Source organism: Teleopsis dalmanni, chromosome 1 (assembly GCF_002237135.1).
Source record: "Teleopsis dalmanni isolate 2A chromosome 1, ASM223713v2, whole genome shotgun sequence".
Taxonomy (NCBI): domain Eukaryota; kingdom Metazoa; phylum Arthropoda; class Insecta; order Diptera; family Diopsidae; genus Teleopsis; species Teleopsis dalmanni.
Genome location: NC_051846.1, coordinates 21,853,398 through 21,865,915, shown reverse-complemented (window position 1 = coordinate 21,865,915; position 12,518 = coordinate 21,853,398). Strand labels below are relative to the sequence as shown.

Below are 12,518 nucleotides of genomic sequence, written 5' to 3'. Positions count from 1 at the left end.
CTGCTAGCTTACAGCACCAATACCGCAAATCACAACATTAGTACATCAAAGCGTGCAAAAATTGTTAACTACCATAACAAAAACGGTCAAAAAGAAGTAAAAGTGCTAAATAATAGCACCAAATTGGAGCAAAACAAATGTCCCATTATGCTTAAAAATTTCTTAAAAGAATCTATGTATTCAATTTATTAAGGCTAAAAACTATAAATTAATTAATTACTATTATAATTGTTTTTTCTATAATTTAATCTTATCAAAAAATTAATTCTTATATATTAGCTGTTGAAGTAAATAAACACAAAATTAAACTTCAGTTCTAAAGCACTTGTTATTTTTCAAAATATTAAGACCGGTTAAATATAATATGAAAATATGCTAAATTATCTTTGCTTGTTTATTTAAAATAATGTAACAATCACGATATACTATATATAAACATTTTTTATTTGTTACCAAAAATACGTAAATATCACATGGGGTTATATATTGACATATATAGTTAATTAAGATGTTTGCATTATACAAATATTTTTTTGATTATCTTTTAATTTATATATGGTTATATATTTTTTTCATTTAATCAAGAAATTAAAGTAGAATATATTAGCAGAAAATACCTGGTTTCCATATTATACTTATATAGTATGTTTTAACAAATATGTACCTGAAATTAACAAAAAAAAAAATTAAAAATATTAATATATATATATTTAATAGTTTTTAAATAAAATATTTTCTGTTTGAAATAATACTAAAATAATATTTCATTAATTGAAGTGTATATCTTATCATAGTAACCGTACCGTAGATTGAATTATCTAAATTTTTTCCTACCCTTGTTATTTAAGTATTTTAAAGAAACACACTTATTATATTATGTATATTAATATTTTATATATTTACAAAAAAAAAATGCCAAAAGTAAATATTATTTACATAACCGGAAAACTTTAGTACAAAAGTTATTTTAAACGTTTGCCACAAATTAAATAAATAGACTGACTGAGAAATGAACAATAAAGTATAACAAAATGGAATATTAAATTTTATTTCATGCTTTGTTGTTAATATTTATTGTTCATAAATATATTTTTCTATTGGGAGTTTTGCTGTAAAAACCCTACAGGCAAATACAAAATTAAAAAGGGAATAAATATAAAGCACTGGTTAATGAAATATACAGGGTTAAATAACTGAAAAAAAGATACATTAACAAGATTTTAACAAAAAATTTCGTTAAACGTTTCTGCGGGGACGACGATGAGAGTGCCTCTCATACTGCGCAGCTCATGCACGGCGGCGACTTAATACTCTACGAGCACCATTTCTTGAGGATCTTGAGAAATTACAGGACCTAACACTAAATAGCATTTTATGCATCGCCAAAGGTGCTAACTAGGTGGTTTAAAACCATAAGTTTTTCCTATATATACACAATGGTAACACAATGCGCCAATAGGCCTAAGTGGATTCACAAGGGATCGCTGGTATGACCTAACCTAACCTAACCTGGTTAAACATTTTAGAGTGAATACATAGGTTTGTTTCAAAACTTTACTAACGTTAAAACTGACAATGAAGTTTAGTAACTAAATACAAATAAATCTGTATAATGTACCGAGTAGTACTACATAAGAATGTGAAAATAGAGTCCTGTTTTATTAACTCATTAATTTAATGTCTGGGAAAGGTTTTTGTTTTTCAGTTGAAAATAATTTAATTTAATTTATGGTTCGATCATTTATAACAATTTATTATTAAAATTTTAAATATAATTTGTTATCTTTAATCTTTACTAAATCACTACAAAGAAAGCGTACGTATTAGTGGTAATCCGAATTATATCAAATAATACGAATATTCACATATTTTCAATTTTTGAACCGATTTATAGACCGATTTATTTAGACTAAACTTCAAATAAACCGAATGTGTTGAATATTTAAAATAAATTGAATTTTTCGGATATACTGAGTTTTCAAGAAAAGTTGACTTAAACGGAACTAAAAAGAAATGGAATTAAACGGAAAAATTTGAATAATCGAAATTTAATCCGAATTTTTTTAGTATTTTTGTAACAACCATTCATATGCAGGGGAATATGCTGAACATCAAGAATTTGAATAATACTGAGACCTGTGTTTGAATGTGCTAATAGTACCAACTTGTTATAAATGGATCTTCAACAATTTTATTTGAAATAATTTCAATTTATATTAACATTGTTATTAAAGTTAAGGAAGAAACGATTTTACGACTTAAAGCTTTATAGATAATACTGATACTTAATCTCGTAATTGAGACCACTTAATTTTATGTTAATTGAAATACATATTGAATTGAACTTTATATTATATAGAATTAATGCATTTTTTTTTTTTTACATAATTTTTAAATATTTTTATTTAGTATTTTTAATAGAATTTCTGCAAAACTGAAAGAAACTGAGATATAGATGAAAATTGGTAGCACATATTGTAGACGATGTAAGGAAAAACTTTTTCTTGGTTATTTTTCTTACATGCTCATACTTGATTAGTTTGATTTATATTTTTTGTTCAGAAAGTTATGGGCTGAGTATTCAAGTAAAATCATACCACAAATTTTATCGGATCTGCGTGAAAATCATTAAACGTCGAAAGTATTAAAGGTAAGGGAAGAAAAATATATACCAGAATTTATGGAAGTTATGAACTCGTATTTGTAATCATTTCACTGTTGATTTATAAGCACAAATATTTTACAGAAAAATTGGTAGTCGTTTTATTGATACAAAGATAATTTGTAAGGTAAAAGTTTTTATGTTCAGCTTGAAGTATTGCGAAAAACTTTTACTTTTTCATAAATTATACTATATTCTGGATGAGATAAAGTTTTTCAATTAAAATTTATTGAGACCTATCAATAAATGCATAAGATGGAAAAGTTGTGGCATTATTTATTTAAGTTGTGGCAGGTCTCAAGTTTTTATGCCACACACTTATCATTTGTATCATAAATATATCAATAGAATTACTAAAGACATTTACAGAAGATATAGTGGAAAGGGTACACTGATGAAAGAAAACTTCATACCTTCTTGCTTAAGATTTGACTAATTTAGGAAACTCAAATAGACTCATTTATTAACACAATTAAATACTTTAACAAGAAATGTAAGACAATTTGCTGAAAATAAATTTCGTTAACATTTTTACTAATTACTTAAGAACAAACAAAAACAAAATGTGTAAGTATTTGAATTGAATTTCAAGCAAAATTCATGCTTCCTCAGTTTAAGTTAAACAGAAAAGTAAAATATGCTACAAGATTGTTTGTAATTTCTGTTTTAGCTGAAACAACTGAATGAATGCTTATAATGAAATACAAAATAATATTTCACAAAATTAAACAAAAATGCTTGATTAGACTTTCGTTTCGCTTGCTTTCAAGGAAAATCTGTGGGCGCATTAACAAACGGCACAACAAATCGCTTTCATAATAACTTAACTGCTTTTAATCCAATCGCAAATCTACGTAAAAATTTGCCAGAAAGACGTAGTCAAACTTTTGTCAAGGCCAATTTATATATTTCATTATACGAGTATTACGAAAAAGGAAAGGAACTCACATAAAGTGAAGTATTTTTAACTTTCAGTTCAGACAAGTGGGCAAACATTCTTGACATTAGCCCCTCTTGCCAAGTTAAAGTAGGATTAACCAAGTGAAAGAACAAAAATTTTAAAACAAAAATTTTAAATTTTAATTACCAAGTTGACAATGCAATTTATTTTATATGCTATAGAAAAAGGTTGCTTATGGTTCTTGCCATAGGAGCGCAACTGAAGGGAATAGTCGTAGGACGTAGTGTTTGTGTTTGTATCTTACAGAATTTTTTGTGCGTTGTAAGCTGTGTTAAAATTAAAGATATTTTTCTTGCATTTTTTTTTTGTTTTGCATGCCCAAAGGACGACTGGACACTCAAGGGGCAAAGTTGTTGAAGTAGAAGGCGTAAGGGTGTAAACATGAAAAAATTTTCAGTTCGTGGTACACCAATGGAATCAGGGACTTAACTACAACTAATGCTGCTTAAGTTAAGTTAAAGTACGTACGAAGGAGATGCAAAATAATAATTTATAAGATTTTGCTGAATATTGCGAAAATGTGAAAGGAAATTTAAGCTTGTAATGTTATCAGTGGTAACAGCAAAACGATTTTATGCGTGGCATGTATTTTCTTTATTTTTCCTGTTCATGGCTTGGTGATTGCTGACGTTTGTACATGTAAGCAACTTTTGATAAGGATATTTTTACTTTCGTACTTTTTTCGTTCTTTTACTTTTTCCTTTTTGATGAAGTAGTTAAAAAAGTACTCAAGTGACCCTTTTGCCATTAAAGAATTTTATTTTTGCTAGGAACAATCAAGAATTAAGGTTACTGCTGGATGCTTTAAGGATTTTCAGGGTTATCACATAAGATTTTGAAAACAGCAGATTTTCGATCAATCTTGTTTGATTGAGTTTTATCAAAAATTTGCTAATATGTACCAATGATGTATAAAAATAAAAAGACATTAATTCTAATAGTATTTAGATGTAAAATAAATAAAATCTGCAATAATTTTTCTAAAACAAAAAAAAAAGCAAATAATTTTCTAAAATTTCGAAATTTGATTGGTGAAAATTTAATTTATATGAGTTTATTGTGTTAATATAAATTTAATAAGTCGTAATTTTAAGTGAGGTCTTCATTAAGTAAGGGGATAAGATAGAATACCCTCAGTTTTTGCTAGAACCACTAACGAATTGCATGGTGTTATATTATGTAGTAGTAAATAAAAAGAGTAATCTCTATCTATATTCACATATTTATAGTATGACGATCATGGTATGACAAACTTTTATCTTTATTACAATTTTATGGGGGTATGAGTTTAACAGTGCTTCGAAAATGACTGCAAACGCAAGAAATCACGTTAAACTTAATTGTAAATTATTAATTTTAAATATTTTCTCAATTTAATTTGTCTTTATTTCTTTTATGATATTGAAATATATATTTATTTCATTATGTTTAGCAACTACATTCCGGTGGTTAAAGGCTTTTTTTCCATTATTTCCGATATTCATTTCTCTTAGGACCTTTGACTGCGTCTAAACCGCTGAATTCTAGATCTTCCTTTTGCTTAGGAGCCATCCTAATTCTTTTAATTATCTTCCTAACTGTTTTTTGGATAATGTGATCGTTATATTGTACGTTATACTTGATAAATAGGTAGAAGTTTTATAATAGAACAGCTGCTTACGTTTACCAAACTGTTATAATAAATTCTAAAGGTGTTAAACCGAGTTTCTAGGTATTTTTGTTTATCGCTTGCAAAATTCTGTTAATGTCATTGTTCCAATCAAATTCAATATATCAAATTTGAAAAAAAAAAAAATTTAATGCCTTATTGGCTTGTTGTTGTAATGTATAGGTGAGTCTATGCACATATATGAATGTGAATAAATATCAAGTACTCTGAATAATTACTTCTTTATTATTAAATAATTTCAGTTTTTTAATTTAATTTATATTATCTAAAACTACCTACCGATTTTAATTCTTCAATTACTGTTATATAAAATATATATAACCTAAATTATATAAAATAATTTAGGGAAGGAATTTTATACAAATTTTACATAAACATTATGAATATAGAGGGATTTTCGAATAACAAAGAAAGAAATAAAGGACAAACACAAATTATTTCTTTCTTTGTTATTCGAAAACCCCTCTAAATTTTAATAAAGCTTCTTTGTCACTATATAAAGAAAGTCTAGCTTTACAGCAACACTAATACTTTAATCAAACATTATGAATATATTGATAAATAAAGAATTGATTACATATATAAAACTTTCAAACTGATAGTTCAGTATAACAAATATGAAAAATGGTGCTTTTATTAATGTTATTTTAATTTAATTAATTAATTAAAAACAATTTTTTAGTACTTAAGGCTTAAAGTTAAATAAAATGTAACTTCAACAAAAAATATAAATTTACAGTTGTTGTGAAGTATCAAAACAATTTTAATAACGATATAAATAGTTTAATGCCATTTAATTTCGCAACAATTTAACTATTGATATCGAGGTATTATTGTCAACAGTTTTTTCCAGCTACTTTGCCACTTTTTATTAGATTCTTTTTTTTTTGCAATAATTTATATTTTAAAAATATATTTTCTGTAATCCATAAATATAAGCAATAAAAATCAAATATATACATAAATATATACACATAACTCTGAATGACTATGAATAACAGAAACACAGCTGGAATTAAAGATAAAATTCCGCAAAAGTTAAGTGTAGGTGTGTAAAATAGTTGCAAGGTTTTCATGAATAAAAACTCAATTTGGACGGATGAAGTCAGAAACTGAATATAATAGACTCAATTCATAATCTAATACAAAAAAGTTTAGTTTAAAAATAAGAAAAAATGCTAAACTGCTAAAACTGAACAGCTGCGCATAGATTTCGCTCAACAATGCAAATATTTGGATTTTAACGTTTTTTTCTATTTTTTTTTTTGTGAACTGAAGTTTTTGCTACTTAAAAAACAGAGCCATGCCTCTATTGTGAAAGGTGTGGAAAATTCACAAGATACCTTCCGTTTTGATGGGAAAATAAATTAAATTTTTATTATAATCACTTTCAAAAACTTTTAATTAAACAAACCAACGTTTATTACCTAGAATGAGCGACAGAATAAATTTTAATATATAAACAAGTTTTAAGCTTTAAAGTTAAAGTATCTAAACACGATATATTTTGCAAAATAATTGTTTTTATGTATAATAATATAAATTTGATAGTCACTTTAAGCAAACATTTGGTTAAAAATAATAAATTAACACTTTAAATTCGATGACTTTCAAAAGAATATTTATTAGAGTTGTTATAAAATTTTATTCTGTAGTGGCTACTGAAGCACATGCTACTCTGACTGAATTCGATAACAATTTCCTTTTTTTTGTATTAAGGCAATTATTTTTAACTATTTTTTACACTGCAATAGAAATTGAAGTTGCACTTCAAATTTGTAGCTCTCGAAAGATAGGAAAATCATTTGCAAATTGCTATTGTTGAATTTCAAATTGAAACATTCAACAATACGTCCACAACTGGAATCTATCTGAATTCCATTTCTAAAGTGAGCTTATGAGTAGAGTTGCACTGTTGATTATTCATGCAAATTTTATCAACTGCAATGCATTTGGCCACAAAAGCGGAGTTGCAGTAAAGTTGCAGTAAGACTAGAATATAGTAAAAATACTATATTTGCGCTTTGTGGTATAACTAATGTAACTGTAAATTTTTCCGTATTTTTGATTTTATTTTCATTTAAACTTTTTTTTACCTGTTTTATTTTTTTTCTTTTTGTTTTCATTTTGATAAGATGAAAAATTGTAGAATGCTGCAAAGTATAAACAGAAAATTATATATGTATATGTAGTTACAGTATTACAATGCTTCTAAGCTCAACAATTTTGGGAAAAAATGTTACAAAATTATTTATCATGTACATATGAACATAATAATTGCAGTTGAGTACGTCATTAGAATCTATCTCTCCTAATGTTGAGTACACAAATTAAAATCTAAAAAAAACTGTTCTTATTTTAATCTTGCAACAACAAGATTAATGCTTAGATGACAGTTTTTAATAAGGAAGTGTTTAAACTTTTCAAGCCTTGGGCCTGTTGTAGTTATATAGTACAAGAAAAGTGATGTAATTATTTCAGATAAATATTTTAAAGAAAAACAATAACAAATTATCATTTAAATGTTTAAAATTAATTTATCAGACATTGAAAATGGTTTGAAGTGCAAATAAAGTAAAGACGAGCTCTGATAAATTATAATAAATAATAAAAATATCAACAAATCTCTCAAAGGCATTGTTTAAATCAGGGCTGTTTAGAATAGAAGCGATCGCGGGGCATTACAAATCAGTGTACCGATTGGAGGGCCGCAGAAACAAATACATAAACTCATAGTTGTTTTCAATAAAAATAAAAACACGGTTATTATACTAAATTTAGTTTTAATAATTTAATTAATTTACCAATACACCAAAAGATAAATTGCATAATTGTGGTAGAATAAAACATGTCACGGCCGCACAAACTTTAGCCGTGGGCTATGCTTTGGACAACTCTGGTTTAAATGATGCTTCCTTTCTCGTTCTATAAGTCTTACTAATCTCTACACTACTCTTTTCATTTGGTAAACTCTTAGCAGTAGGATCTTACATTTATAATGCAGAAGAGATATACAGATACGATTTTTTTGAAACTACTTATTTTATCCACATTTTTTCTAACATATGTTGGAAATATGATACATTCTTAATTTCATATACTGAAATAAATTATATTAGTTTCATTCAATACAACAATTTCTTAGTCGGTTGCATATTTCATAATCAAAGCATTTAAGCGCAATGTGGTTGTTCATAAGTTATAATAAATTGCAAATAATTACTTATGTATTGACTTGATGCTACGATCTGTTCTATAAAATGAAACTGATGTAATACAAAAGTGTAATTAGTGAAAAATTTAATTATCTAGTCATAAATATGACGCCTTTTAATGACCATAACAGCACATTTTTAACGGCTTTTAGTTGTTAAACTAAATATATTGCGTCGCAGTTGCAATTTGTTTCGTATCTTTGAAGTAGTTTGTCATTACAATATTTATCATGCTGCTATAACTACAGCACTAAAAATAATTAGATAATTAGTTATGCAGTGTTTTCTTAAGAAGAAGAAAACTTTATAGGTTTTGTGATGATGTGTTAAATTTGTATATAAATAAAAAGAACGTATATAACACGTTAAGTTATATATGTTTTACCATATATACCATATAATACAAAAAGTATTTAAATATAAATTGCAGTATGTGATACACAATTTAATAGGAATATCTAATATATAATTAATTAATATGCATGTATCCCTGCAAAGATACATAAATACAGAGAGATGTAAAAATAATCATATCTTTGATTAATTAACTATCTTTATTTGACTTTTTTAAAACAACTATATATGTTTCTAGTTTTTTACTTTGGAGACTAAGAATTTTACGAGAAAAAAAATCAATCAATATAAATGAAAACACTTTTTAGTGTTTACCCACCTTAATAGCTGGAAGCACTTAACAAATAAGCTGCAATTGCGTTATGCACTGCAGCACAAAATAGTTACATACAGTATGGAATATCACTCGCATGGAAAGCAAAATCTGTTTCGTAAAAAATGGTAAGGTTAAATTGCATTTGGTATGAGTTTATAACAAATTTGGAGCGTGCATAATGCTCGTGGCAGCAAAAAAGAAAAAAAACTGCACACATATATGCACTTTGCATAGTTACAGTTTATATATAAAAATTTTTATTGTGAAAAGTTTTTCAGAAATACTGGCGTTTTTTCTAGAATTTAGCCTGTAGCAGTCTCTGCATTTGAACAATTCTTTATTGTTTGTTTTTGGTTGGTTTTTGTGTGAAAAGTTTAATGGCACAAAAACAAGAATACTTTGAAGGCACACTAACTAACAATAACTGCGCGTATCTCTACAATCAGTCATTAAATTTAATCTCTCTCAAACTTATATGCATAACTGATATGAATGTTTTTGAAATTGCAATACAGTTTTGGGAGCGGACGTAAGACCAAAGAAAGCATAACCACAATATTTTTAAAGCAATATACAGAAAAGCCATCAAAACTGTTATTCCTTTAACGTAACCCATTGTTGACATCTGGAAAACCTAAATATTTTTTTTTTTAATGTTTTCAGTTTTAGTAATACTAAAGCACTTAATAGTGCATTCTTTAAAGAGTTTTTGAGTAGAAATATTAGATGACAAGTAACTAAGTTGGCTTAAAACAACAATAAACGTATTTGATAATCGACAAAAATTATTTGCAGTAGTTGCAGCGCCCATTTTCCCGAGTTAGTGGTGATCGACAAGTAAGTGCTACTTAAATGTTCTGCCGAATGTTTTTACGTTCGCAAGCAATGTAAATAAAACACAATTCCCCAGACATGGACAAATCATAGACTATTAGACTATCATTAAGGCAAAACTAACTAATAACGCAACCAGTAATATAACTAAATTATTGGTTTAATTATTTTAATTTGAATGTAAGATGAAAAGATCGTTGTTGACTGCATTCGCAGATGTTACTATCGTGAACTACTTCCACAGGTGGATCTATTGTGCCTCCTGTATACCGAATGACCTTGCAATTTTATTACAAAAAAGCAACAACCTTTGATATTGTATTTCTCGTTAATTTATTTATAATTTCTTGTTATTTATTACTCATACGCTTAAGCAAATTTGTGCGTTTTTATCGAAAAAAAATGTGAGAGGTAACTTGCTGTAATGGACGATTACTAGAAAACGGTGTATAATAAAGAGAAAACTTTGTAGAAAAAATATTTAAAGGTAGTAGGATATTAAAATTCGTAAATTAGAAATTATTAATATTTCGCATAATTGATCGAAACATTTTCAGAAGCCTTTTAAAACCATCAGAATTTAAGTATCTTTTAATTTTAAGGTCATACTAAATTATATTAATAGTTTAACAGTCTATTATCCAATTATTTAGATGAACACTGCTTGAGATATTCGACGCTTTTTAACTGAATATTTTTTTTTGCATAGAAGACTCATTAACACTCTGTACTTCAGTAAATATTGCTAATTGACCCAACCTACTAATTTAATTTTATTTTTGTTTTGCCGAGCCAAAGAATCATTCTGTAGTAAAAAAAATTTAAAACGATATATTACGTATATACTATTCCTATCTGTATATAAATTAAAAAGGAGTCAGTATCGAACTATATCAATTCGTTTTAATACCAAATAAGCAAGATCAAATTAGATGTTTGGTAGATCTATTTGATAAAGAAATAAATATATTATGCATATATAGGCATTATTAACTTTTGGAGAACAGGCAGTCATAATGCCTTTTTTTTTGTAACATTTGTTATCATAACTGCAACAAATAATTAACAAGGAATATATTTTTCCTTTCCTATGCGGTTGTTGTCCAGCTTTTTAAAAACAGAAAATAGCCACCTTAGGTAAGTCGGTCTTTAATAATATTGGGAACCTTGTAAAAACTAACTTAAATTAACTTCAGAGGCTTCCTAATCGCATGGAATAAATTTAAACGAACTGTTAACACAGACAACCATATAACCAGGTGGAAACCAGGTTCTTATGACAAAATAGTATCAAAACTCTAGTCAAGCTCATGGAATGAGTAATAAAATGAAACAAAATTGAAACTGATTTATTATTAAGAAATGTGAATAAAAGATAAAAATGTATATTCTTAAGAGAAATATAGAAAAATTAAAAATAAGAAAGAATATAATTAATCATAAATAGTGAAAGCAGTTAAAAACTTATCAACAGAGGTAATCAAATGCTGTACCTAAGAGAAGTCTTATCTCTGAAAATACTAATTGAAGTTAAAAGGGAGGTACGAGATACTATTTTATACATGAGTACTTAAACTTTATTGAAAAAAACAAAAAAACGGTACATAGAACATTAAAATATAATTAATATTATACTGAATTATTATTAAAATAATAACTAAGTTGGAAACTTGCTTTTAGCAAACAAGCTGAAAAAACTTAACTTCATGATTTTGTTATGTTAAGTGCATACTTCTTGACGAACTTTAAGTATTTCTTTAGCAAATTCACTTGTGAATGCAGCAGTTAACAAACGCAAGGGCAAAAAAGCTACAGTAGCGGCGATAGCAGTTGTCAGATACAAAAGTATTTAGATATGCGACTATAGCGGTATGGATGGTTATTTGGTTGGATGAGGCAGTGCAGCATAGGTAATTAGAAGATTCATCGTGAAGTTGTTAAACTTGAAAATTTCATTTTCACCAAAAGAAAATTTTGTAACATAAGATGATAAAATATTTTAAAAAAAAAATTTTTTTTTGCTTAACTTTGATGTAATTTAAAATAGAAATGCAAAAATAGCTGTGGAAATAATATACTTCAGCTTCGTACTTGTAGCTGTTGTGACTTCATTAGTTTCGTAATTTGCAAATGATGTTGAATAAATTTATTTTTATTTTTTTTTATTTTTGAACTTTAATGATGACGATTACAATCCATGCCAAATGAAATGTTGCTTGGAGTAGTGACATCTCAAATAAGGTGAAATTTCTGTAAAAGTTCAGCGAACTAACATAGCTCAGCGACACTGAGTTAACTTGCCTGCCAGGAACTTGTGTTAAGTAGATAAGGGAATTAATGTTGAAGTAATTTGTGTAATTAAATTCAAACGTAATTAAGTATCTGCTAGGTAGAGAAATAAAAAAATGTTTTATAACTCTGCAAGGAATTGTTGCAAGAAAACTAAACTAAAAATTTAGCTTCCTTTATAGCTTAAAAAAACAATAAAAATATTTTAACTGACTTTT

At 26.8% G+C, this 12,518-nt stretch overlaps 1 protein-coding gene across 1 annotated transcript in view; it reads right to left on the bottom strand.

Annotated features, from left to right (window-relative positions):
• LOC119678043 (uncharacterized protein PB18E9.04c-like) overlaps positions 1 to 12,518 on the bottom strand; it is a 233,893-nt gene that overhangs the window by 39,265 nt on the left and 182,110 nt on the right. The window lies entirely within an intron of this gene.